This window comes from Lathyrus oleraceus, chromosome 1 (assembly GCF_024323335.1).
Source record: "Lathyrus oleraceus cultivar Zhongwan6 chromosome 1, CAAS_Psat_ZW6_1.0, whole genome shotgun sequence".
NCBI classification, from domain to species: domain Eukaryota; kingdom Viridiplantae; phylum Streptophyta; class Magnoliopsida; order Fabales; family Fabaceae; genus Lathyrus; species Lathyrus oleraceus.
This window is the reverse complement of record NC_066579.1, coordinates 408950283-408957495: the sequence shown is the minus strand read 5'-3', so window position 1 is coordinate 408957495 and position 7213 is coordinate 408950283. Positions and strand designations below refer to the sequence as shown.

Below are 7213 nucleotides of genomic sequence, written 5' to 3'. Positions count from 1 at the left end.
AGACGTATCAAGTTTTTGGCGTCGTTGTCGGGGACCTGATTTAGTCAAATAGTGTGATTCTTTCGTTGCACAGTATAGAATAAGGCAAAAACTAATCTCCTTTCCCTCGTTTCCCCCTATTGTATGCCAAGTACTCGCTCACAAGGCGACAACTTAGCACCACCAATCACAGAATTAGAGCGTTTCTTATATTTAAGATGCTGAATACTAGAGTACCTACGAAGGTACAATATTCCTGATATCTTCTTTCCTACTGCTGAACCAGTTAAAAAATCAACCATGGCTACAGTGGAACCACAAAGTCATCCTCTTAAGTTCTATGCCACCCCGTTCCAACAAGAACCTCACAGCAACATTGTTGCCCCTTCTATCAATCGAAACGATTTTGAGCTGAAACCCTCATTATTATCAGCCGTCCAACAACATCAATTTGCTGGAAATCCTACGGGCGACCCTAATGAACATTTGACCAAGTTTGTGCAGTACGCAGACACTGTGAAGGCGAATGGTGTATCTCAAGATGCGATAAGACCACGCCTTTTTCCTTTCTCTGTAAGAGACAGAGCTTGGGCTTGGTTGTAATCCTTGCCATCCAACTCAGTTACAACATGGGAAGAACTGAAGAACGTTTTTTTATCCCGATATTTTCCGCCAAGCAAAACTACTATGCTGGGAGCTCAAATCAACGGATTTCGACAAAAGGATGTAGAATCTCTCTACAACGCGTGGGAAAGATACAAAGACATGATGAGGATATGTCAACATCACGGTCTCGGAGACTGGGTGATCATTCACACATTTTACAATGGGCTTCTGTATAACACAAGACTGACAGTAGACGCTGCCGCGCGCGGTGCACTTATGGACAAGCCATACAACGAAGCCTATCAACTCATTGAAAAACATGGCCCAAAACTATTGCCAATGGGGAGGTGAAAGAACTCCAGTAGAAAAGTCCCAAACAAAAAGTGGAATGTATGAAATCAGTAGCCTTGACCACGTCCATGCAAAGGTATATGCCCTTGTTCAAAAGTTAGACAACTTGACCATACCACCCGCAGCCGCTGTGGCTGCCGTGACTCTAAACTGTGAGTTATGTGGAACTCCTGGACACACTGCACCAGAATTTCAGGTATTGGCAGGAGTCCCAACCGATCAAGTGAATTATGCACAAGGAAACCCTTATTCGAATACATACAACCCAGGTTGGAAAAACCATCCCAACTTTTTGTATAAGAATAACAACGCCCTGTATGCACCTAGCCAAGCACCCATTGTTCCTCCTAGATATCAAAAGCCATCTAATAATGCTCCTAACATGCCTAGGAAGTCCAACCTTGAACTAATGATGGAAAGCTTCATATCTATCCAAGCTCAAACAAACAAAGACTTCTTGAACCAAAACATACATACTAGTGAGCAATTTAAACAATTAGCGAGCAAAGTAGACGCCTTAGTCACCCACAATAAAATGCTTGAAACACGAATTTCACAAGTGGCTCAACAACAAGCATCTACTGCCACTCCCGCTAGCACATTTCCTGGACAGCCGCAACCTAATCCAGAAGGACATGCAAATGCAGTTATATTGAGGAGTGGAAAATAACTAGACAGACTCGTAGATCCAAGACTCCAAAATCCTGCCATGTACCAAAAACCAGACAAAACAACAACTGAGAAGGTAAGTGAACCGAAGGAGAAGGAAGATAATATCCGAGAGGCTGAAGAGAAAGAAAAACCTTATGTGTCTCCACCACCTTATAAACCACCCATTCCGTATCCTCAAAGACTCGCAAATTCTAAAACTGGAGGGCAATTTAGGAAATTTTTTGAACTTCTGAAGCAACTAAACATTACAATTCCCTTTACAGAAGCCATCACACAAATGCCCTCATATGCCAAATTTCTTAAAGAGATCTTATCCAATAAGAAAAAGATCGAGGATAATGAAACAATTACACTTACCGCTGAGTGTAGCGCAATAATCCAAAATAACATGCCTCCCAAACTAAAAGACCCAGGTAGTTTCTCCATACCCCGTGTCATTAGAAAGTTCGTCATAGACAAAGCTCTATGCGACCTAGGAGCCAACATTAGTGTAATGCCCTTAACCATCTGTAAAAGGCTCAAAGTGGGAGAACTAAGACCAACCAAGATGTCTGTCTAACTAGTTGATCGCTCAATCAAATATCTTGTCGGTATACTAGAGAATGTCCCAGTATGTGTAGGACAATTCTACATTCCTACAGACTTCATAATCATGGACATCAAAGAAGATGTCAATACACCTATTATATTAGGAAGGCCATTCTTAGCTACCGCCAGAGCCATAATAGACGTGAAAAGAGGTAAGCTGACATTCAAAGTTAGAGAAGAAAAGGTTGAATTCATCTTGACACAATTCTTACAAGCGCCAGCTATAGATGATACCTGTTATCTACTTGATGTCATAGACGAGTGCGTAAGAGAGATGGAGATGCAAGAAACCACATATTCTAATATAATGAAAATCCAAATCCTTCCAATCTTTGAAGATGATAATTGGCGTGAACCATACCAAAATGACAGTCTAAGCGAATGCTTAGCACTTACACCCAACCACATGTCATGCCCGAAGAAATCATACTTGGAATTAAAAACACTACCAAAGAACCTAAGATACGAATTCCTAGACAATGAACTCAAAAGACCGTAATAGTCAACGCTGACTTGGGACAGATGGAAACTGAAAAGTTACTAGATGTCTTAAGAAAATATCCAACCGCATTAGGCTACAACATCGCCGACCTAAAAGGAATAAGTCCTTCTATCTGTATGCATCGTATTATGCTAGAGGAAGATTGTAAAACCTCTAGAGAACACCAGAGAAGGATCAACCTAATCTTAAGTACTGTAGTCAAGGATGAAGTAAAGAAGTTATTAGATGCTGGAATCATATACCCGATCTCTGATAGTCAATGGGTTAGCCTCGTTCATATAGTACCCAAGAAAGGGGGTGTTATAGTTGTTAAGAACGAGAAGGGAGAATCTATAGCATAAAGAGTTGTGACCGGAAGTAGAATGTGCATCGATTATAGAAAACTAAACAAAGCCACTCGAAAGGATCATTTTCCTTTTCCTTTCATTGATCAAATGCTTGAACGATTGGCTAAGCATTCCCACTTCTTCTATCTAGACGGTTATTCAGGATTCTTTTAAATTCCTATCCATCCTGACGACCAAGAGAAGACAACCTTCACATTCCCTTATGGTTCATTCGCTTACCGACGAATGCCCTTTGGACTATGCAACGCTCCCGCAACATTCCAAAGATGCATGATGTCAATATTCGCTAACTTTATAGACGACATTATGGAAGTCTTTATGGACGACTTTTTTGTTTGTGGGCAAAGCTTCAAAGGATGTCTATCAAACCTTGAAATGGTACTTGAAAAATGCGTAAAGGTGTATCTCATCTTGAACTGTGAAAAATGCCATTTCATGGTCCAACAAGGAATCGTGTTAGGACACGTAGTATCTGATAAAGGAATTGAAGTAGACAAAGCTAAGATCGAAATCATAGAGAATCTTCAACCTCCGAAAATCGTACGAGAAATACAAAGCTTTTTAGGACACGTCGGTGTCTACCGACGCTTTATCAAAGATTTCTCGAAAATTACCAAACCACTTACTGGTTTATTAATGAAAGACGCTGACTTTATCTTTGATGAGAAATGTTTAATAGCATTTGAGCAATTAAAAACATCTTTAATCACTGCACCTATCATGCAACCACCTGACTGGGGATTACCTTTCAAAATCATGTGTGATGCGAGTGATTATGCCATAAGCGCAGTGCTAGGACAAAGAAAGGATAAAAAACTTTATCCTATCTACTACGCAAGTAGAACATTAGATCCTGCCAAATGAACTACGCCATCACTAAAAAGGAACTTCTAGCCGTTGTGTTCGCTTTAGACAAATTTCGTTCCTACTTAGTAGGAGCGAAAATTATTATCTATACTGACCACGCCACTATTAGATATTTTCTAAGTAAGAAGGATGCAAAACCAAGACTCTTAAGATGGATCCTACTCTTACAAGAATTTGACTTAGAAATAAAGGATAAGAAGGGTACTGAAAACGTAGTAGCAGACCACTTATCACGAATCGAAGGGAATAAGCCTGAACAAATTCCAATCAATGATGATTTCCCTTATGAACGACTTATAGCCCAAATGGAAAGCGACATGTCTGAACTAACCTTAAATGATACCGAAATAGAAGAATCCGTGGAAGAAATTCATGCGAATACAACTCTGCCATGGTATGCTGATTTTGTCAACTACCTGGCTGTTGGAGTACTTCCACCAGACCTATCATACCAACAAAAGAAGAAATTCTTTCATGACCTAAAACAATACTACTGGGTTGAACCTCTACTTTTAAAAAGAGGTACCAACGATATTTTCTGTCGATGTGTTCCTGAGGATGAAATAGACGTAATAATCTCTCATTGCCATTCTGCCCCCTATGATGGGCACGCAAGCACATCAAAAACTTGTGCTAAGATCTTACAATCGGGCCTCTTTTGGCCTACTCTATGGAAAAATATCCATAATACGGTTATAAATTGCGACCGGTGCCAACACGCTGGTAACGTTTCAAGACGCGATGAAATGCCACAAACAGGCATCTTAGAAATGGAAGTCTTTGATGTGTGGGGGATTGACTTCATGGGACCATTCCCGTCTTCTTTTGGTAATAATTACATACTCGTACTTGTCGATTACATTTTGAAATGGATCGAGGTTGTAGCTTCTCCGACAAATGACACACGAGTAGTGATTAAGTTGTTCAAAACCAGTCGTTAGTAACGGTGGCTCCCATTTCATATCGAATATCTTTGGAAAACTTCTTCTGAAGTATGAAGTCCGACACCATGTAGCAACACCTTATCACCCACAAACCAGTGGGCAAGTCGAGGTTTCGAATAGAGAAATCAAACAAATTCTAGAAAAGACTGTCGGAATATCTAGAAAAGACTAGTCAACTAAACGAAGCTCTGTGGGCCTATAGTTCAGCCTACAAGACCCCAATAGGGACCACACCCTTTAAATTAGTCTATGATAAATCATGTCATCTCCCTGTGGAATTAGAACACAAAGCTTATTGGGAAATTAAGACCCTAAATCTAAATTATACTTCCGCATGCAAGAAGCGAATTTTGGACATTCACGAATTGGAAGAACTTCGACTAGACGCCTATGAGAATGCCAAGATATACAAAGAACGAACCAAAAAATGGCACGATAAACATATATCTAGGAAAGAGTTTAATGTCGGCAACATAGTGCTACTATTTAATTCGAGATTTAAGCTTTTTTCGGAAAACTTAAATCTAGGTGGTCAGGCCCTTTTGAAATCACAAAAGTCTTTAAAAGCGGTGCGATAGAAATCAAAGGTCGAAATAGTGAACCGTTTATGGTAAACGGGCAGCGATTAAAACATTATCATAGTATTGACAACAAAGACTATTCAAATAGTCTAAGACTTATAGAGCTTCCCGCTCAACCCCAAAACTAGTATATCGCAACGTTATATCGAACTTATAACATTAAACAAAGTGCTTAGTGGGAGACAATCCGCCTTTTTTTTAATTTGTTATTTTTGTTTTTAAGCGTTTCCCTTCTTTAACTTTTACTTGTATTTTTCTCCCTTTCATTGATTCTATGCAGTAATGTATTTGTTGCTTCCAGTTACTAACTTAGAAACATTGGATACTGATTAACAGGCGAAATATAACTAGTTAGTAACTAACTTTCATCATGCAACCAGTAGATACAGTTTTCAGTGACAGAGTTCAGAGAAGACGCTATGATTATTTATCTTAGAAGGATATGGCTTTATCCATATATTATGATGGACCTATCATGGATAAGTTAGGTATCCAAGATAACATCTTGTTTATGTTTAACCAGCTAGGATGGGAGAATGTTGCTATTAAGAGAAGGTTTGTCACATACCGTGAACTCACCCTAGAATTGCTTAGCTCCCTAGTTTACAACCCCGAGCATGGTTACGGACTCAACAAAGGGTTGATTTCTTTTAGGCTATTTAGTATGGACTTCACTTATAACCGTAGAGACCTTGCTAACCTCCTAGAATTTCCTAGTGGCCCATTTGTTTTCACTACCCGCCAGGAGGAATTAATCGATAACATCGACCTAGATTACTTTTGGGGTAGTTTAATTGGAGACTACCACCCTAACCCAAACGAGATGCACTCCCAAATGATACACAACCCTTCCATCCGCTACTTCCACAAAATACTAGCCCATACCCTGTTTGGAAAAGAAGCCAACAACACCATATTGTCACGAGATGAACTTTTCATCTTACTCTGTGTCGACCAAGGTCGACATGTCAATGTTGTGACATTTATGATGGAAATATTCGTTCACCTTGCAAAGAACAATCGCACCTGATCATAATAGGTGGCCTAATAACCATTATAGTTGATGCCATTGGACTTAGACGCCCACTTTACAAGCATACACCTTTTGGACACATCCGACCCATGGATATTAAATTTTGCTTTGACCGTAGAATCATAGGAAACCTTGGGCCGGATACTTTTGATTACCTAATTAATAACGAAGTTGTCCAGCTATTTACCTTACCAAACCATGAGAGAACAAGTGTTCATAACCGAAATAATTGGCTTTATGATTTAGATGAACACCACATTGCTCCACCATCACCTCCTGAGACACCGCCTATATATGAGTATTTAGATGACCCTATCTCTGTTGATGAATCTGACCCTGAAACCCCTCAAAACTATCATAACCTAGATGAACAGGAACTTCCATCCTATGCAGAAAATCTGACCATAATCCTTACCTGTCTGGATGGTTTCCACACTGACATTACCAATGCGAAAGATGAAATAAAGAGCATGCGCCTTGATGTCTTAGTCTTAATGGATGTCGCCGTCGAACAGTTTGATCACTTGAACTAGACTATAGCTGCTTTGGGACAGAATCGTGGCTGATTACATTGACCGCTAACCTCTCCTACTCACATTAAAGCAATGAGGAAACTGCTATGTTTTAGTGTGGGGAGGGAGCACTTTTATTGCTATTATTTCTTTTAATGTTACATTTAACTTTAGTCTTTTAATTTAATTTAAATAGTCTTTTAATTTAACTTAAATAACATTGTTATTTCT

General features: G+C 39.5%; 1 non-coding gene across 1 annotated transcript; it reads right to left on the bottom strand.

Moving 5' to 3' along the window:
- Positions 1-666: 666 nt before the first annotated feature.
- Positions 667-773, bottom strand: LOC127116693 (small nucleolar RNA R71). The gene has a single exon (XR_007801494.1). It is a non-coding gene; the product is annotated as a small nucleolar RNA R71 (small nucleolar RNA).
- Between the last annotated feature and the right edge of the window lie 6440 nt (positions 774-7213).